Here is a 22,041-nt window from a genome sequence, read left to right on the forward strand (position 1 = left end):
GGTCCTATAAAGGCACCTTAATAAAAGCAAAGGCTGTATGTGGTAGCAAAAGGAAAACAAAGATTTTATTCTCTACTTCCCATTAACAGGTGATGTCCAGCCATTTCCTGGGAAGCAGGGCTTCAGTATGCACAGTTGTTGCTCTGGAAGACAAAATGTTGTAAAAAATGAATGCCCCTCTCCTTCCTTTCCCCTAGCTTTTATCCTTGAGGTGATGTCATATGGTATGGAATATTCCTTTGGTCAGTTTGGGTCAGATGTCTTGGCTATGTCCCCTCCCAAGATCTTGCCCCCCACCTCGGTGGGGGAGTGTTGGAGAGACAGCCTTGATGCTGAGCGCTGCTCAGCACCAGCCAAAGCACTGGTGTGTTATCAACACCTTTCTAGCTACCAACAGAAAGCACAGCATGATGAGGGCTGCTATGAAGAAAACCAACTCCATCTCAGCCTGACCCAATACAAAAGGTGAAGGTCATGCTGTTCATCCCAGATTCACCATGCTGCAATGCTGGGGATTCATGCACAGTGCTGTGGGTTTTTTCTGGTTTCCCATTCTTATGTCCCAGGTATGAGAACTCAAAGGCAACCTGCTGCTTGGATGCATCCTGGTTCTTCTCGGGTTCCCTGCACTGTGGATATGGGCCCCCTTTTCAGATGATACTAGGGACCTAGCTCCACTCAAGTCATGGGTTATTGCTCAAGTCCTTCACTGAAAATCCATTTCACTAAATATTTCTTATATAAATGTCTTCTGTGATTATTTTCTGGAAGCAATTCCTAGAGCAAAGTGTCAGTGGGTGTAGAAGTATTGTGTTGCTGTAAGAAAGAGCAGAGCTGATGTAAGAAAACACGTTATCCAATGTAAAATGAAAGTGGAAACTTCTTGTATAATATGTTGAAAGGGTGTTATTGGGTAAAGGTGTGGCTTCTGAAAATGGAACATGGGGAAGACCCTAATATCTTTATTTTTTTTAGGGGAAGAAAGATTAAGCAAAACTGGTTTACAATGGATGTGTAAAGTAGCAAGGATTAAGTGTATTGAAGTAGGCTATCTGGTCAGTTTTCTGACTGTGATGGGGGGGGAGAGAGAGTATATGATTTTCTACTGTAAGGTGTTTTCATTTCATGTGATGCTACGCATCCATAGGACTTTTTGTTCTGGTAGCTTGGCCTTTGGTCCGAAAAAAAAAACCCCAACACTTTAAATATGAAGCTAAAGCAAAGAAATCTAAAGACTTCTGGAGCAGAAAGGAAGCTATGGAGCAATGTTTTTATTTAAATGAGATAATGTAACCATATTAGCTAATGGTAGTTTAAGATAACTTAATTTTGCATGATCCTTGACATTTTTAATCTTTCATCTTGTGTCACTATCAGTTTTATGTCCCCAAAGCTCTGGCCAGCATTTATCATAGTGCATTAGGGACATGTTTCAAAATACATCCTGTTTGATGCATTTGTAAGATAAGATGAATTGTCAGTATTTCTATACAAGCCTTCACACTTCTAGACAGACCTTTCTTTTTTATCTCTGTTTCAGTTTTTTGTATCTGGGGTGACTATGCCAAAATCTGTCTTTCAGCCAGTCCCTGAAGAGAAGAAACGAAGCCCTGGCTAAAGCTAACAGGCAAAGGAAGCAGAGCTGAGGAAAGATTATCTTTGCTTGTGGGTAAGTAATTACAAATACATTTTGCTTTCTGAATCGGTCTTTGACACCAATGCTGCCAGCCTTTTTAGATAGTAACAAGTTTTCAGTCCTTCTCCATTTTAACAATAATTAAAAAAATCTTCCTTAATCTTTAAGGCATGCTAACTAGGCATGCTAACTACTTTACTTTCCATATAGCATTCTTGTGTTTGCTTATTCCTAATACAAAGAAAATAATGAGACTAAAGATATAATAATAGGTAGATAGGTAGAAGATGATAATCTTCTGAAGGACAAATTCAATCTTTATATTGGAGTATGTCCACATTTGGGTGAATGACTGATTGTATTTGAATATAAACCCTTTGAAATCTGTCCAACTACATAAGCAGTAAGTTGCTGTGTAAGAACAGGTGGCAGAATTAGGTTCTACTTACTTTACAAACCACTTGTAATTGATGCAAATTAGAATCCGGCATAGGATGCTCTGGTGAATGGGGAGTGAGCTCAGTGAGATCTTGAGAGAGGCAATAGTTCTGGCTTGACAAATCCTACTGTTAACCTTCCAGTCTGCCAAGTTCCTGTCCCCATAGCAGAATAAGCTAAAGGCAATGTGTGTCCATGTCTCTTCATAAAAGTTCTGTATCTTAGCTCAAACTGGGCATGAGGGTGGTTTTAGGTGGGGATGCAGACCTATGAAATGGAGCTCCTAGCTTTCCTGTAGGGATGGGTTTAACATTCTGCAGAAAGGCAGGAAAGAGGAATGGGGGAAGAAATAGTTTGAAGTACTGTTATGGCAAGATTTATGAGAGTTTGTGTCTGGAGTCCTGAATTAAGTATCTCCCTGTTCCAGAATTTGTGTGAGCTTTTTCATGTAAGCTTTGTAGCCTATGATCAGTTTTGTTTTTTTTTTTTCCCCTGGCACTATACATGCTTTGTTTCCTTTAATTTATTTTTATGCATCTGATTTTCATAATTGTTTAGCTTTTGCCTTTTTTGGAAACTATTCCTGGTAAAGTATATATGCTGCATTTAAAATAGAGAAAACCAGATAAACAGAGCAAACTATCAAGGTCCTCACAGATTTAATGGTGCTTCTTTTAAATTTTTTTGTGTAGGATTTAAAAATTTGTTTGACTTACAAGACAATGTTCAAGACTTTAATTGAGAGTGTTCTTATTTTGGGGGATATTAGCATAATCTTTTCATTGTTTTCTTATTTTGGCTGTAAACATACCATTTTGCATTGTTTGTTTTAACTTTTTGTTATACTAACTACTTTCAGGGTGGAAAAATTGCGTAGTGCATTATACCAGCTCTTCCTTTGGGAAGATAATGTTCTAAAATGGACAGATACAGTGTTGCAGATTTAAAATTATCAGATATTGAAGAAGTAATTAAATACCAGCTCTACATAGGTTTGTTGAACTTAAAAAAAGCTGCTTGCTTTTTCTGTTGACACACTAGCTTTGTCAAGTTTTATGGAAGAAGGTTGTTCTAAACAGATAGAGATGTTGCTTGATAAAGTTTAAATGTTTCATTTTCTGTTTTCCCTTCTGTACCTTTTCCTCTCTGCATAGACTGTGCTTCTTGTTCCCCTACCCTTCCGCTCCCAATGTGTCTTATTCTGATACTGCCATTTTTTGCTGTTTTCTTGTGGTAGGCTATATTCTTAATATAATATTAATTCTACGAACAGAAACTCTGCTGGATATGTGAAGACTTGAACTAAGTATGTGAAAACACCATGATTATTCTTGGTTCTTTTATCAGACTCCGTGTTGTTTTTAAAATGATCTTTTGTAAACACCATTTGAAAAATACTGCAGGTTCTACCAAATCCCGTATCTCACCTGATATTAGGAGTTTATTTGACCCCACTGTCCTTTAAGTGCTGTCATTCCAGACCCTGAGTGACAAAGCCTGCTGGGCCTGTATGGAATTTGATCTTTCAGCATGTTGCAAATTGCAATTCTACAAATGATTTTAAAGAAAAAGAATAAGAACAGTTATTAGGTTTTAATTTTCATTCAGTACGTAATGGATGTGGCATTAACTGAAGATTGTTTTGTCATATGTGACCTTGAGCTATAATAACACCTTATTCTTCATTAATAATAAAGATTTGATTCTTTCATGTTATTGTTTTCTTTTTTCCCTAGCTTGTATAGCTGCCTCTACCCAGTCAGTGTGTGTATCTTGGCTCAAAATGCAAGATTAAGGGATGTTGCCTTTGTTGTCTGAAGACTGGATGGAGAAATAATTCTGTGTGCCATAGTTTGAGTTTTGTATCTTGAGCTCTGTCACTGAGGCTTGCTCTGGAGGGAAGTGTGACTTTCAAGTATCTGGTGCCACAAAAGGGTTTTTGACATAATTAAAACATGGCTTTCTCAAGGCTTTTCAAACAAAGCTTTTCTTTTGTTTTTGTGCTGAGCTTTATCTGGAGTAAGTATCAAGGTTAGCAAGCCTTATAGAGGATGTTATGTGGTAACACTTAAGATAAAGCATGAAACTGATTGGGAGCCCACTATCTTAGGGTGCTGTGAGCCGTGGACCCAAACATATCCTATTTTCTGGCTTTAATAGCAAAGAAAGAAGTTAGTGATGCTAGTCTTGTTCTTTCTGCTGTAACACTCAAACTGGTAGCAGGACTGGATGGAGACACAGTTTAAACCTCTATTTTAAGTCATAGAATCATAGAATGTTTTGGGTTGGAAGGGACCCCTAGAGGTCATCTAGTCCAACCCCTTTATATATCATACTTCCCTTGCTTTGCTTGCTACAGAATTTCTTGGAACTAATTCTTCTTTAACAAGTTATAGGAGATGTCAACACCTCTTAAACACTTTAAAGGTGGTAGTGTTCAGCTGTAATCAAATACAGTGCTACAAGGTAGATGTGCCTGAATACGTATGAAGTGTCATTGACTAAATTAATTGTAGCTGTAAAATTTAACAGAACCAGAGCACAGTTGTTATCAGAAAATCAGAACAAGATTAAGCAAATCCATTTTAAAATTTGACTTGTATTTATTTGCATAGGCAGAACTTTAAATTGAGAGATTTTATTAAAAAATTTATCATGAATATTTCACAGGACTATTGTCTGTAATTCAGTATCACTTCTTGCAGTTAAAGTATTTTTAAGGAAAAAAGACTACTTTTTTTACCTTTAGGGCTTAAACATAGTTAATGCATTTCTTTAGCTACAGTTACAGAAATGTTTCATAATATAAGTAGAATGTTTGCAAATCGTGTTTTCTGTCTTTTGGTAACCTGTATACATTCATAACTGTAAAATACACAAAAATTTTTTAAGCTTGTTAATGGAGGTTGGTTAGGCAGTTAATTCTTGAGTCTTCTTGAGTACACTTGTTTTTAAAAGAGCAAAGTAAGTCTTTAATCTTGCAGCCCAGGAATGTGTTGGAAGACTGAGGCAGCACAGAGGCTTGATAAAGTCATGTGGGATTTTGAAGTAATACATTATCCATCCACCTGTGGTAAATTTTAGTGCTGGAATCAAGGAAATAACACCAAAGTAGTTAGAAAATAAATATGTATATATAGTAAATAAGTTCGCTAAAAAGACCAGGATAAAGGAAACCAAACTGAAAATGTTTAGCAGTGCAGTCTTACTTCAGACAGATAACGTGATTGTGTGAGACTTGCTGGCAGAGCTGTCTGTATTGTTTGTAAATCCTGCTGTTTGTGTGCATCCAGCACTTTGTGTAGGTTAAAGGGGTTGGAATGAACTGTGTCATTTAAACTTATGTGGTGTGTTGTTTTTTCCTTTTACAACATGACAGTCAATACTGTACTCTGTGTAGGCTAGCTGCTTTTTCCTATACTTTTGTTTTATTTTTTCTGCTTTATTAGTATTTGCAACCCACATGATTTGTGCTTGAATGTAAATGATGATACAGAGTTCCTAAACAGATTTTGCTTGCTGTAACATAGGCTAGAATTGCAAATGTATACACTATATTGGGTTAATATTTCTTGAGAGATGAAGGGGTCTTCTGCTTCCTAAACCCCATTAACAGTAAGGCAATGCAACAGCCTAAATCACTAGCACATAAGTGGAAGAATAAAAAAATCTGGTCATTGATTTCTATTTCACACTGTCAACAGGAATGAGCTTCAGTGATAGGGAATCATATCAAAGCAATGAAGCATTATGTAAAAAAGCGTCAGAGTAAATAGAATTTACTTCTTGGTATAATTTGTAGGTCCTGTTTACATGGTTTTGGACATAATGGGCCTTTATTAGGGCGAGTGAGCAAACAGCAGTGTTTTAAAGTAGAAGAAAGTCTCTCAAGTGTTTTTTCAGGAGTGGTATTAGCACCTGGGTAATTCACAGGAATCTGTTTTACTCATTTTATCTTAAAATATGATAGTCTGTTATCCTGCAGCTATGTCTGTACTCAGTCAAGAGCTGAATTTAGAACCATTTCTTAGTTGTCTGGACCCAGCCAAAAAGAACCTGCTAGCACCTTTTTTAATTGGATGCCTAAAAGCGGCTCTGCAGAAATCTTCTCTGGCAAAGCAGAAGAAAGATGGTAGGAATTTTACTCATTTTCTGACACATCTCTCTTTAGTCTTGGACAAGTGTTGAGTGAGAAGGGGCAAGCAGACTGCAACATCACTTCACATTCCACTTCTGGATTTCAGAGCTCCATGAAGGATGTTTTTGCACTGCATGGGGGAAGAAAAATCCTGCTGCTCTGGCTCCCTGGTCACAAGGTTCACAGTGCTGTGGCACAGCCATCTGGGGCTTCTGAGCAGCTACAGCAAAGGAGATCTGAGGTGTGGTAATAAAGGTTGCAGTAACACTATTCCACTTCCATTGTTTTCATGTGTTCTCTAACACAAAATAGAAGGAGGTGCTAAGAGTAGACTTCTTTGGTTATACCTACAAAACTTTTTTGACCTGTATGTGATAGATTTGATCAAAGAAAATGCCTTTCCCAACAAGAAATGCTTTGAATCTGCCTTAGAGTAGGAAGGATGTAAGGTGGCCAACTGGGCAGCATTGCATACACAAGTTTTATTGAAACTGTCTAAACACCATTTTTGACTTGAGTTTGTGTCCCTGTATAGGTGGAATGTGAAATTTTAGGCATAGACACAATTTTCCCTGTTGAAAGCTGACAGCTTCAGTTTTCATTTAACTGACTCTTGATTCGTGAACATGAAAGATTATGATTTATTTTTCTATGCAGTACTCATTAGATTTAAGACATGGTTTGTGATGGCTAATAGCAGTGATGCATGTATGGATTCCCAAATAAAGATTTTGCAGCTATTCCTGTCCAGCTTTGTTTTAAATGAATGAGAGCCATTAGGCTGACCTGAATGGACATCTGCTGAGACCCTGACTACAAAGAGACAGAACTGAGCCTCTGTGCAGCACTGGGGTGTGAGTTTTGAGGTGCTAAAATTAAATTCTCATTTTTAATATAAGCATTTAGTAGAAAATAGAATGTGAAAAAGCATTGTTAACAAGAATTGAATCAAAGGTTATTCAGATAGGTTTCATAAATGTCCAGTTTATTAAAGTTGTCTGACAATTGTGATGTTGCATTTCAAATGTAATTAAATAGTTACTTGATCTGAACATTAATTCTTTATTTCCTTGACTTTAGGTGACTTGACATTATTTTTCTGTTAACCTTAGGAAGCCTTTTAAATTTAGTGCTCTATTTCCAGCAATACAGCAATGTATTGCTGTAGGGGTGAACAATGTGGCACATTGAGGGTAAACCTCTATGTAAAAGAAATAGTTGAAACCTCTTAAAGCTATTGATGTAACAATAATAGTAGTCTGTTTTCCTTCAAAACTGGGAGTAGCCTCTAATATAGCTTTATGGAGAAGATTACTTAATTGTGTGTAATAGTCAACTGTCAAACAATTAATTTAAAGTTCAGATCTGAGGGGAGATACAAAATCTGTAGACTCGTATGGAGTCCTCTTCACTGTCACACTGTTGGCGTGCTTTTGATGAAGAGGATGGAGTAGAAGCTAGCTCTCTGGAACTGATCCACAGCTCATTGAATTAAATGGGTAATTTTTTTCATTAACTTTGATCATCCTTGGATTGAACCTGTATGCATATGATTTAGTTAGTAGAAAGCTTGGGAAATGCTGGTATGTTGGCTTTTCTAGTGTCTTGCCTACTGAGATGGTAATTACATAAACCACTATATTTGTACATGTATGATATGGCAAGTGTGGAAGTACCCACAGTTGACTTTCCTAGTGCTGGACTTTCATTTAAAAGCTGAACATTTTACTGTTAAACCTCTCTTTCTTCCTTGCTAATCATATCATATCTGATCATCTTATATTACACATAAACCAGATATATTTCTGTGTCATTGAAAATATTTTCATGCTGAAAAAGGGAACAGACTAACTTCGTTGTATGTCTATTTTTTAACCACATCCAAATATACCCTTAAGCTACATTTAACATTAGGGGCTGAAAATGCAAACTTTTGATAGGTTGTATTTGCCTGAGAGCAAGAAAGTTCTCTAATGTCAAATGTTTAGTTGTCCGATAATGTATGCTTTCATCATGGATCATGTTGAAGGTATCTCTGGTAATGCTGTTATTTTGGGTTTTGGTTTTTTTTCTAGATTGTGTAAAGGTATGTAGCTTCATGTTGGGAGGTGCTTTTACATTTTGTGTGAGTTTGAGGGGCAGCCACGGGAAACCTCTCTGCATAAAGGCAAGTTTGCAGCAGGTTTGTAAGCAAAGCCATTGCTCAGTCATAGTTCAGAATGGCCAAATGTCTTATCTGAACACTTGAAACATATTTACCCTCAACCAGATTTCTCTTGTGTTAATCCATGCTGTGTTGTACTTTATTAGTGAGCTGCCCCAACACCTTAGCTGTGGCAGTTCATGCTGTTAAGTTATGGTTCGGGGTGAGCAAGGAAGGGTGGTGGGAGCTGGCTGTATGTATTGACACTGAATGCAGGGTATCCATGTAGATGTGTCCTGTGTTTGCTTTGCAAATATTGGCAGACCCTGTTGTGGGTCTGAATGATTTACAGGCTAAGAGTTTGAAAGCTACCAGGCTTCTGATGCATTAGTAGCATAAATAGGAATAGTGGGTATAAATACCAAATATTTGGGTGTTAGCTTCTAAGGCTGTCTCTGTTTAGTGGTTGTGTAGCTACCCATAAATCTGTCACTGGGGTTTACTTATACTTTTGATAGTTTGCGCCTAATTTTTAAAAATAATAAATAGGGATTCTCTAAGGTGTCAGCTGCATACCTGTCAGTGAAAACTAGCCTAAAAAAAATAAGGTGTGTCAGTCAAACTGTTAGAAGGAGCCTTGAATCTTTTTGCTGAGGTGTTTAGGAGTTACTGAAGCAACATTAAATATTATACCAACAAGATACTGAGGCTTTAGGTGGTATTTTTTTGTTGCTTTACAAGAGAAGTTTCTATAGTGACTGCAATGTAGCACAGGACATATGCTACTTTTGAGGCAGGCATTACCTTCTTAAATCAGCATGACCTGTGTTCAGGCTATGCTGATGTGTGATTGTATCATCTACAATGATGTTGGGGGACATGTATTAAAAGAGTCTCTCTGTGCTTTAGGGAGTGATCTAGTAGTTATTTTTTGTCTTAACTGCTGATTGAGCTTATGTTGCTACTTCTGCATTTGAGAAGGGACCTAGGTAAGCAAGTGACTTTTTTCACTTGCATTTGTATCTCAAAAAATTAGTAACTTTTAGAACTATATTTTTAAAGTACAAATTTGAGATACAGGAGAATGAAAATATATATGATCTACTTTAATGTCAAATTGGAATAAAAGCAGAAAAATACTGTTTTGTGAAGCAAGATACCGTATCTTGCTTGTTATGTATCTTGAAACAGCATAGGTTGATGATCGGGGATTATTGTACAAGTTGGGAAAACTTCTCTTGCTCTGTCACAAACCTGCTGTTTGGTGACTGCCACAAGACTTTCAAGGATGTAATAGAAAATAGTTATCTGACCTCTACTGATTAGGAATTGGGATTTCGTTTCTTGTGTTTGAATGTCGGTTCATCAACTTCTCTGGCTCTGATGTGACTTATTGTTTCTGTGTAGTCTACTGTTTCAAAAAAATTACCATCACTGCAGTCCTCCCAACACCTTCAAAAAACCAGACCTTTAAAAAGTCGTGATTCTCATTCCTCTGCCCAGGATCGCCCCCCAGAGAAACATGCAGTTTGTGTTGCACAGCCCCTCTGTGCACGAATGGTTTGATTCCCTAGTAATCCATGCCCATTCACAGTAAAATGCAGTGGCAGCTTGTTTCAGATTTCTGGATATTAATCGATTTAACACTTAAACATGTTGCAGCCCAGTGAAAGCAGTGAGTATCCTGAAGGTATGAAAGAAGAATGTATGAAAGAAGTGAAATGGATGTATGCAAGTGTAATTGGCCTGCAGTGGCAGATTGCCTGCATATTCTTTAGAAATGACCTTTACCAGTGAGAATAGACTAAAGTTGTATCATTTTTGAGGACCAGAGTGCTACTTTCACTTAACCTGTTGCTGGGTGCTATGCTTTGCTGTCATTTTTTCAAGACACTGTTGGGTTGAGTTTAGTATTAAATATTATTAAAAATTCAAATTTTAAAGCATAGATTTGTAAGGAAATGATGGCTGCGAGACAGTATTCGTACATCTGTTGTCAGCCCTCCTTTTTCCGCTTATCTTCAGTCAAGTTTCATAAAGGGTGTCTGAATTGCCAAAGACAGCAAGTTACAGGTGGTGTGTGAGAATAAAGGGCTTAATAAAGGAGAGAGACTGTATTAATGCCTTAGCTAAAGCAGAGGTAACAGGATGAATTTGTCCCTTACCACTGAATCTGCAAAGAAGCTTTGCCTCCAGACATAGAGGAAATAAAGTTTTGCTGGTTCTGCTGCTTGCAAACAAAGCTTAATCTAAACTGCTTTCCCTGAGGATGAATTATGTTCTGTTGGCTGACACATCTTACAGAAGTAGAAAAGAACAGTGCTGTCTGAAATACTTTAAAAGAACTGAGAATGGATGCTTTATGGAAAAAGTGCATGTGTTATCTTTCAGACTATTTTAAAAGAATAGTGTGTCTACAGGAGAAGGCTTGAGATAGGAGATGCATTTTTCCTGGTCTTGGAGATCATTAGCCAATGCTGGGATTTCATAGAAACGATAATCAACTGTAAACATAAGCTGTTAGATTGCTGCAGAGGGAGAAGGCTGCTTAGACAATAAATGTTATGGTAACATGTCTACTTTTAAAGCTGTTGGCATGTTGCCATCATCTGGAAAAGTACACAATAGCTTGTCATAAACATATCAACTTTCCTCCTCAAATGAATATCTCCGTTGGTGATGTATGAGATCTTAAATGAACTATTTTGAAATGAAAGCTGTTTTCATTTTGTGGTTTTAACCCCCTTGCCACAATTAAATTCTAAAGCAGAAATATTCTAAATGCTTAGAATAAAATCCAGAACTAAGAAAAATCATTTTACAAACAGAAGTCCAAGAAATATTAATCTTTGACTTTTTAAATTCTGGTTGTTTGCCTCACTATAGAAATTGCTGTTTCCTTCCAGCATGTTGTTTCTTCTCAGTGCTGTGGATAAGCAGCTCTGCAGGAGAATTCTGTTGTCTTTACCTTACAGAGTTGCAAAGTTCATCAGTATATTGCATTGGTAGCTAGATGCCGAAAGAAAAGAAAAGCTAAGGCATTTGTAGTACACTGTCCACTTCAGGGTAGGCATAGACAGGGCAGATAGTAAATGGGGTTTCTAAGACCTGAGAAGTGGATGTATAAATGTGAGACTTCTCTTTGTGTGACTTGTCAAGATAGTTGCACACCTTTGAATCTTTCCCAAGTTTTGCATGTGTAGTCTCTGCCCATTCTCCTTTTTTGAAAATATGAGTTAGCTCAACAATAGATTTGGTTTTGTGTGTTAGCAAGCAAATGTATTTTGCAGGTTGGTCTGAGGAACTTGTGGGGGAGAGCATTAAATTCAGATTAGCTATAATTAGGTAGCCAGGAAAGGTTGTGGAAACTCTGTCCCTGGAGACATTCAGACCCAACTAGACAAGTCCCTGAGTGATCTGCTTTGAACAGGGTGTTGGACTAGACCACTTGAGTGGTCTCTTTGAACTGAAATTATTCTATTCTGTAATGCTATGAATTGAAGAAGTAAAATTTCTATTAACTTCTAGAGGAGGCTGGTCCTGGGCTTATTGTTATCTTTAGCAGGTGTTAAGCCCTATTAACACCACCTCTGTGACTGTCCATCTCTTGCTGTCATTGCTGGCTTTGCTTTCCTTGTGGGCAGTTTTGCTCCTCAGGAGACTGTAACAATCATGAGAAGTAAGAAAGTGGGAGACAGACCCTCATCATAACTGATGCATTAATTCTGTGGAGGACTGTACTGGGTTTGTGTGGCATAGTTTTGGTAGCGGGAGAGCTATAGGCGTGGCTTCTGTGAGAAGCTGCCAGAAGCTTCCCCTGTGTCCAATAGAGCTAATGCCAGCCAGCTCTAAGGCAGATGCAACACTGAGCCCATCAGCAATGGTGGTAACACCTCTGGGATAACATAGCTAAGGAGGTGGGGAAGGGGGGAACCTGCCCAGCAGCAGCCAGAAGAGAGTGAGAATATGTGAGAAGAGCAGCCCTGCAGACACAATGTCACTGCAGGAGAGGCAGGAGGTGCTCCAGATGCCAGAGCAGAGATTCCCCTGTGGTCCCCAGTGAAGCCCATGGTGATGCAAGCTGTCCCCCTGCAGCCTGTGGAGGAGATACTCACCTACAGCCTGGGGAGGACCCACACCTGAGCAGGTAGATGCCTAAATGAGGCTGTGACCCTGTGGGAGCAGGCTGCTGGTAGGACCTGTGGAGAGAGGAGCCCACACTGGAGCAGGTTTGCTGGCTGGGTTTGTGAACCCTGCAGAAGGGGCCCACCCTGGAGCAGTTTATGAAGAACTGCAGCCCATGAGAAGTACTAATGGTGGAGAAGTTTGTGGAGGACTGTCTGTCGTGGGAAGGACCCCATGCTGGAGCAGCGGTAGAGTGTGAGGAGTCCTCCCCCTGAGGGGGAAGGAGTGGCAGAGACATGTAATGAACTGACCCCATCCCCCTGTGCTGCTTCAGTGGAGGATATAGAGAATTTGAGTGTAAAGTTAAGCCTGGGAAGAAGTGAGGGGGGGGGAAAGCATTTTAAGATTCAGGTTTTTTCTCAATACCCTACTCTGATTTTGATTGGTAATAAATTAATTTTCTTGAGTCTGTTTTGCCTGTGGTGGTAATCGGTGAGTGATCTCTGTCCTTAATCTTGACCCATTAGCCTTCTGTTATTTTTTTTTCTTCCCTGTCCAGTGAAGGAGGAGGAGAAGTGATAAAGTGGCTTTGGGCACCTGGCATCTAGCCAGGATCAACCCACCATAGAAGGAACTTATAACAGATTTTAAACAAGAGTGAGTATGCTGTGAGCAACTGGGATATCGAGAATTCTGGTTGCTAAACCATTGGGCTCTGTGTATCTGGATCATGTTATCCTGGAGCTCAAACTTTTCTGGAGTGGACTAAGTTGGAATGACTGAACCCAAAGACAGGGCTCATGTATCCTGAGAGCAAGGTTCAACAAAACCTGTCTTTCTTATACTGCTTATTTGCTTAGCCCTGCAGTTTTGGAAGGGTGTTTAAAACTCCATTTCTCTAATCTTCTGCTTGTACTGAGGAAACTGCTCCTCTGTTGTACTTGGCACCAGTGAGAGAAAGCCACAAGTAAAAGCAGCAGTTAATTACCTACTTTGAGAGTTGGAGGTATCTATTTTTTGCATAACAAGGGAAATTAATGCAATCCCAAAATGTGGTGGTGAAATGCAATTTGCACTGTATTTTCTGTATCCCTTTCCCATTACTTCTATTAAAGTTTTTTGAGCAGTGACAATATCCCAATGTATGTCTGAACAATTAGTACAGTGGGCCAGCTGATGCCAATTTGATTGCCTGAGCATGATAGTATGTGGAAAAATCCTCTATGCAACTTGAAGTGGTTTGACAGGAGCATGCATTTTTCCATTCCCCATGTGTGTACACGCAGAAACATGTCCATGCACCCGTCATTGCAACCAAAGAGCCTGCCTCATGCCTCCAGTGTGCATGGTCAAGCCAGAATCTGGACTTGGGTGACCTTGTGTTATTGGAAATATTCAAAGTAATTAGATTTTTAAAAAAGAATGCTAGTGATTTCAAATTGAATTGCTTTCTGTTGCTTGGAATATGAGGTGCTGTATAAGAAAAATAAGACTACAAGCTAGTATTATTTTTACAGGCTTCAAGATGCTGGTCTGCCAAGTGCATATTTGGTAATATATTTACATCGTGAAATGGTGTTTTATTATACTTCACTCTTAAAATGTAGTATCATGTAGTACCTAAGATTTGCAGCTGTCAAACTGTACCTGTTTGGAGCATCAGTGGTGATTTTTTTTATAAAGAACTCATCACCAGATGTGAATGCAAAATTCTTGGGGAACTGTGGTGATATTTTCTACTGATGACTGCTAACAGAGCTTCCCTTATGATGGCCTGGCCAGCACCTTTTGATATTTATAACCTGTGATTTGCATTTGGAACTAGGCTCTCTAGCTTTTACCCTCATAGGAAACCAGAGCATAAGCAGAGGGAGATGTGAAGCATCCTTTCTGTAGAAAGCGGTTTATGGTAATTCTTGAGGGTTCTCTTTTAATCCTGAACTAAAATCCTAGATACAAATAAACCGTACCCTGGGGAATGTGTGCCAGGTACTGATGACTAGTGTCTTCTAGCGGTCATCATCATCACCTCTTCTTATATAAGGTAGTAAATGATACAAATATTGTTAAAAAGCTGATCTTGATAATCAGGGTAAAGGTTCTAGGCTGACCATTGCAGTTAAGACAGCTCTCTGCCATTGCTTAGTAGCAACAGGTTGTCTTACAAGTGGTATAAAAAACCTGAAAACCTCCCTTTCTTGGCTTCTCTAGGTGCTGTAGAAAAAGATATTGTTAGGTTCACTTCATGCCTTTATTCCTTTGATTGTTGCAAGAAAAAAAAGGCTATTTATTTTCTCAAGGAAATGCCGAGTGCTCCAAGAAGAGATTAACTCAACAGAGGAATGCAAAACCTTTACTACAATGAGCAACTTTACCCAGATGACTTATTTGCTGAAAATAATTAAGAATGTTTGGGTAGCTGAAAACTTTCATCTACTATGCACCAGAAGGAGCATCTGGTTTGTTTTGCTCATTTGTTTGCTTTGCTCATAGAAGTTTCCTAATTTTCCAAGACAGCCAGGAAAACCAGCAGAATTAGTTGAACAAATCTCCCTCTAGCACACTATGATAAGGCCAAATAATTAGATTCATACCCACAGAGTGGGTATACAGAACTGCTTAAAAACACCACCCCCACCCCTGATTCAGCTGACACAAATTGTCTTCTGGTATAGGAGGACAGAGTTCACCTGCCTGATGGTAGCCTGGCTGCATGTTGCCAGCACCAGGACTGTTGTCCTAGAAAGACTCTGATGTTCCTCAGGTAGAGCAGGAGCTGAAATAACCTGGTGCCAGCATCAGCAAAGATTTCCTGCATTTAATTTGTTCTTCCGATGTGGCTAAAATAATTCCATTTCAGATGTCTACTCTTGTAAGAAGGAACCTTTTTAAGCAGGTAAACATTGGACATTTAAAGACATTTTCCACAAAATATCTGTGTGAGTAAAAATAAGCCCAAATGAGCTGCTTAAAAAACCACTGCTCTCTGGTACATGATGAAACTGAGGTTCTGTACTTACTGTGTCATTGATTCTCCATTGATTGTCTGTTTATATGAAAGTAATACTTTCAAATTACTGGCCCATCAGGCTCTGATTCAGGTATTTAAATTGGAATGGATCCTTTTGGTGGTTGTAGTTCTATAACTGATGGTTTCCAGAAGCGTAATTTTTATGGGTGGGCTAGTTACTGAGTTGTTTATTTTCAGGGAGGCTGGCACTGGCTGTTATTGAGTCTGGTAACATGGATGGAAAGGAAGGGGAAGAGAAAAACCCTGCTTTTGCTTTGTGATGAACAGATACTGAATAATTCTGGATACATTCAAGAAAAGATCTTTTGAACAAAGCTCTAACAACTTATGGTCACTGTGTAGAGTAAAATTTCATCTCTGAAAGAAATCATAAGAGATCAAAACTGGAACCTGCTTCCATGGAGACAAATAGAAATGTTTCTTTCTGGGAAGATTTTTAAGCCCAGATTCTAAAAAGCTCAAATATTTTCAGGTCTGGGTGGAGTAATTCTTATTATCTAGCTGTATTTAATAAAATGTGAACACAAGGCAGATTAGAAAAGTAAAATGCAGTCTAAAATGAAGACCTGGAGAATAGAGTCAAGTTTTCTTGCTTCATGCACATCTGCTTTTTAAAGAAAATGCTGAAACCTTGTTGTAGTTGTTTTTTTGAGCAGGTTTTTAGCAAAGTGAAATGTTTTTGAAGGTTAAAGTTTAGGAATATCTCAGCTTAGGTGATTACATTTTCTTCTTAAATTAAGAGTGCTGTGCACACTAGAGTCAGGATGCCATGCTCTGGGATGAATCCTGACCCCAAAAGACCATTACAAAAGGATATGGAATGGTCTTAGTGGGATGTGTAACTACAGGTCAGTGATATCGCTTATGGGTATGCTTTTTTCCTTTTCATAATGAGAACAACTTAATGCCCCATCAAATGAGAAACTGTTGTGTCTTTAAATAGTTTTTGGTTTGTAGTGTTCTCAGAGGTATGAGAAGCCTTCAACAGTGGGTGCAAAGCCATATCCAAGGACTTTTAAAAATGGTTTGACACTAGCTGCTTCCCTTCTTGTAGAAGGGCAAGATCTATCTGCCACAGCAGTGTAACTTACTTGTATGGTATGGAAACACAATGATTTATAAATAAGATGTGGTAAACTAAAGGAGGGAATAGGACTATTTTGCTATTAACATTATAGAAACTTCAGATTTTCTCCTGATGCATTTTTATAATAGAAGTTAAAAATGAAGGATGTCTGTTTCGCATACAAGTTTTCAGTGATGCAGGCTTTGCTCCAACTGATTCCTAAAAGTATTTATTTGAAAGAACTTAAACAGCTGTTTTCATTGGAGTAGAAAGGGGATGTCAGGTGAATAATGCTATAGTTGAAAACCTGTAACCTGACCTTGAGAGTTTATTTGCTTTGGTGGAAGGCTGTGTTCGTCTGGATTTAAACAGTCTTCTGATTGGTGTTGTATCTGAGAGTTACCACTCTTAACCCAGATTATTTCAAAGCATGGGCCAGTTCACCGACGAACCAAACCATGTTCCTGTTCTTATTACTTGACTGTGGGCTAATAGTAATGCAGGGAGCGCAAAACTGGAAATACCATGAATGGCTACAGTGTTGTCTTTTGGGCTTCAGCTGGAAGAGCTGGGTTTTGCAACTGGTACTTGGTGCCTGAGACTTTAGAACCAAGTGTCTCGCATCAGCCCCAGGAACAGTTGGTCAGACTTTTGTAGCTTTTGTGAGATACAAAATTTTGAAGGCAACCAAGTCAAATGGAACTTATGTAAACAAAATAATGTTGAAGAAATTAGTTTCCTGAGGATTGAATTGGGCAGAGAACTGAGCTTTCAGTGATGCATAGCTTCTGTGTTGCACCCAGTGCAGTATCTGTTTGCTTTGCTTTAGTATGGGAAGGTTTTAAAATTGCTATTTGGAAGTTTTAAAAAACCTGTTGTAGTAACTATGAAGGAATTGGGGCCTCATGCACATGCACATTTACTGAACTCCGGCCTGTGTGGATACATGTTTTGCTCATGTTTTGTGATTCTATGTCCTGAAAAGTGCTTTTTATTGTGTTCTCCTTTCTCTTTGTACATGTTTATATTAAGTGTATTTTAAGTTTAATTCTGTCACATTTTTTCCATATGAAAGGCAAACTTTAGTGCAAAACACTTTTGCACAAGTAGTAAGATAACTCTATATTTGCAAAGGTGGTGGTGAACATATAAAGGTCTGTCCTGTTCTGGATAACTTCATGTGAATCCAGACAGTTTTATGTAATTGAATTGCTTTTACTGAGGCAGTAGAATTGATGATATTAAACAGAACAGGTGGGTTTTTTCAGTATGTCATCTATGAAAAACAAATATACCTCTGAATAAAAAAGCCAGCTTGGAAGTATCTCAGTCTTAGCAAGTTTGAATTTCTGTTCCACTCTTACGCCTTCATTCATTGCAAAACCAGTATTTGGAGCTGATAAAGGTTAGTGCTAAAGAGGCATTTTGCTTTCAAACTCTGAAGGCAAACCAACCTGTATGCTTTAGGTTTCTCTTCCATCCCATTGCTTTTTGTAGTGGTACTTTGAAAGACAGGAGTGTTCCTCAGTTCAGCTTCTGCCAGCTTTGACCTCCTTTCTCAATCCATATTTACTATCAGCGGAAGGATGGTACTTGTTGCCTTTTTGGGGAGGCTGGAAGAGGAGGTAAACTGGGCTTGTACTGTTCTTCTTGTACATCTTTTTGAATGGAGATACTTTCTGCTGCTGTTAATCTCCAGAAGAGTACCAACCTTTTGAATTTTGAACTGCACTTCTCATTTAGGGTTGTGCCATCAGTCCATTCAGTTAGCCAGAGATATCTTTCTAAAGACATTTTGAAGGCAGTGATAAATACAGAGCTTTTGCTTATTTAAAAGGAAGTCGTTGAAGCTTTCTGTTGTCACAAATTCTTAACAGCTTACTGACTTGCCACATATTTCCAAGGGTCATCTTAAAGCATTATTGTGTTCATGGCAAGTAGCTGTTAAGCCATGTAAGACCCAAATAAAGTATTTTAAACAAATAGGTCTGCTGAAAGCATGTGAGTAGTGCTGAGGGAATTGTATTCTTTTATATTTTTTCTAGTAAGGGATATTTATTAGGGTGAGCAGATGGGCACTACTCATTTTTGGCATTCATTGATAAGCCTGCTACCTCTCCAGGTGGCTCAACAAAAATGATAACACTGTGGCACTGCTCCCATTTTATTTTTATTTCTCTCAGACTAGTTAGTCACCTGTCTCTGTTCTCCTCATTTAGAGCCATCTGCTGGATTTTTTTTTTTCTTATGTTTTTTGGTTGTTCTCTATTCTAAAGTCACCAAGGGATCTCCAATAGGGGCTGATGCAAAGTCTTTCTATGTTTGAGTATTGGGCTCAAGGATGTTGTCTTTCTGTCATCTTCTCTGTAGCCAGCTTGTGAGTTTTATTTTCCCCAGCCTGTCCTTATGAAGTATGAACACTGAATTATGCTTGTCCTTAATGGACTATTCTACCACTTTTCATTATTAATATAGTGGTTCTCTTTTTATGTTGAAATATTAAAAGAATGAACAGCAATTGGGGATCCATAGTCTGTTACATTTGTTCTCATCACAAGAGAGCAGAACAACAGAAATTTGATCAAAACACAAGCTTTATCTATATGAAAATACATTTTAAAAAGCTTAATCAAGAATTTATTTCTTTGAACACATGAGATAGCAAATGCCTTTAAAATGGAAATCCTGTTATTGTGAGTGTATGAGACTGTCTAGACTGTGTTTAGAGCTAACTGCATAGGACTAACCCACACCTGTCATGCTACTGGCCTACTTCAGAGATGCATGTTCTTTTTTTCCTCACTTGCTCACTAGTCATGTTGAAGTCTCCTCGCTTGGATGTTTTCATTATGATAAATGTGCTCTATTTTCTTAGCAAGCCTTTTGAATACATGCAGTTTTCCTGTGTATTAGCTCAAAATGATCACCTGGTTGGATTTGAGAATGGGATCAACAAAAGGCATATACTTGATGCCAGAACAAACAAATTCTCTTGCTGAAAAAAAAACTTCCAAACTCATCCTCCCTCTCTTGCCTTGGAAGGCAAAGCTGCTTTGGTGTGGGTGGGGAGTGGGAAATCCCCTGCACTGTCCCCTGGAGGATAATGTGGTATATGCAGACCATGCTTTCTATGCTGTCTTTTGCTGAAATGTATTTGGCACATAGACACTTGCTTCCACTTACCTTTCTGTTGAGTCCAGCCTTATTCCTTGGTAGATCCTACTGAAGTCAGTGGGCAGTCTTGCGGAGTGAGGAGCTCTTGTTTGGTGTGTTTAAAGCTGCTTTGGTAGGAACCACAGATGAACTTGTAAGTGGTACTTGTGAACAGCTTCTGAGAGCTCAGCTTCCATATCCCTTTGGAGAGACACTACTAAGGTATTCAACTCTTGTTCCCAGGGTTCCATTTGTGGTTGCAAATTTTATTCTCTTACTGGAACTGATGCAGGCAACACTAGAATAAAAGTTAATATAGATGAACATACAGCTTAACTTTAAATGTTTAAGTAAGAATTATGTGTGGTCATGGGTATAGGAAAAACTGAGAAACTTGACCACCCTGAACTCACAATTACTTGTTTGTTACTTGCTAGTTAAGATTATTGTGCCATGTTGCTCTTAAGGTTTGGGAGCACTGATATACCTGATCTGTGATCACTGATATACCTAGTGACAGTACCGTAAAGAGTATGAAGTTTGAGCTTCAGTTCCAATTCCTTTCTTGAACATGCTTACTGGAAAACAATAGAAATGTTTTTCCTTGCAGACATCTGGGATGTTTCTTCCTCCTTTCCCCTCCAGACATTATACTGTAAGTGTACCTCTTTGCAGCTCTTGCTCCAAGCTGTTTCTGTTGGGACACTGAATATTACCAAATCTTTCTAATTTCTTGGCTTGCCCATGCTCTCCCCTGCCCCCAATTAGTTGTATGATTTCCCCTTCCCTGTACTGTATTTTGTTATATGTGGCTGCTGAAAGAGTTTCTCTTCCAACACCCATCTATTTAAGGACATGTCTGAGCACCCCATTATCCTCATCAAGGTTGGTGCATTATCTTCTCGTTACTTATCCTTATGTCTCTTCTTGCTCTGCTGTTTTAATAGCCTTTATCAGTGATACAGAAAGGACAGATAGATGACATGATAGATTTGAGGAAGTAGAGTGAAGTTCTATGGATTAGGTTTTTTGTTGGTGTGAGGTTTTATAGTTTATTTGAGTGGTAGTGTAATATCTATTCTGGGATTTAAACTAATAATAAACTATCGTAATCAGTTCAATCAGTAATGGCTTTAGACCATTGAGAACTGATGTAATCCACAGTGATAAAGCTACTGGGTAGTCAAGAGTGAAATGTATATATATTTACATTTTTACGGAGTTCTTGCTGTGTTCTTGAAACTTTTCTGCATGCCAGTTTGCCTCTGGTAAATGACGTATTGTATCTATGGCTTTGAACTCTGAGTAACTGTTTTTTTCTCTGCACAATTTTTCTGTTTGACTTTACATTTCTGTAATATTGAGCTTTAAACTGCAGTGAACAGCCTGAAGTGACGATAGCAGTAGTTTGTCATTTGTGATGGAGAACTGTGTCAGCATAGTTGAATTAGTTTCACCACAATGATTTTTTTGTTGTTACCTCTAAATGTCAGTACAAAAAAATGATCTTGATGTTTTCAGGAGGGATTTCTATACAAAAGAGAGTCAACCTAGGTATCTGGCTTTTAGCATTGATGATCTGGACCTGTGAGCAGTGACATGTATTCCATCTGTGTCAGTCAGAACTGCTTGAGAGAGAACCTATGCGTTTTCATCACAGGAATCCATATTGGTTTTATTTCAGTAGTTTGTCCCCCATCTCAAGTTCAAGGTATACTGCTGATATGGAAAGGTCTGAAGTCCCCTTCTGTGGCTTTCCACTAACCTCTGAAATGAAGCAGCACTTGAGTCAAAGAATGGATTGGTAAAGAACAATTAGATTTTAATGCAAAAAACCCTAAATGAATGTGACAGCTGAGGACCATATGTGTTTCTCACCCTATGTCACTTCTCGCAATTAGTTTTCTATTCCAACTTGAACCTGTAGAGAAACCTGCCTAGTGTATATAATATAGGCTATCTTTTGGAAGAAGATTGAAAGTGTAGACCCCGAAGCTGTGATTGATAACAGGTGTGTCCCTTCTGTTTTAAATCACAGTACAAATGGCCCAGTATCTAATGCAAGGCATATATAACATTATTTCCTTGAATCAAGGTGGACATATGGAGCTAATAGCAGAGGCACTCCTACATTCATTTATTTAATAATGTAGAAATAAGTGTTTTAAGAGGGTAATAAAACAATATGGTCAAAGTGTAGGTATTAACCAAAATGCTTTGAGTGAGCATTTTTAACAGTTTTTGTGGTGAAACTTGCTCGTTTGCATGTTTTGAGGCAAATGAGCTTTTCAAATTTAGGAAAATTTGAAAG

At 38.4% G+C, this 22,041-nt stretch overlaps 1 protein-coding gene across 2 annotated transcripts in view; it reads left to right on the plus strand.

The window, feature by feature from the left end:
* Positions 1-1,174: 1,174 nt before the first annotated feature.
* FARS2 (phenylalanyl-tRNA synthetase 2, mitochondrial) overlaps positions 1,175-22,041 on the plus strand; it is a 250,347-nt gene continuing 229,480 nt past the window's right edge. Inside the window, exon 1 of one of the 2 annotated variants that reach the window (XM_035895900.1) lies at positions 1,175-1,669. The gene's annotated coding sequence lies outside the window, so the exon portion shown is untranslated. The remainder of the gene's footprint in view (positions 1,670-22,041) is intronic. The other variant, XM_009640373.2, reaches the window with a different exon arrangement.

This window comes from Egretta garzetta, unplaced genomic scaffold, assembly GCF_000687185.1.
Source record: "Egretta garzetta isolate BGI_Z169 unplaced genomic scaffold, ASM68718v1 scaffold246, whole genome shotgun sequence".
Lineage (NCBI taxonomy): Eukaryota > Metazoa > Chordata > Aves > Pelecaniformes > Ardeidae > Egretta > Egretta garzetta.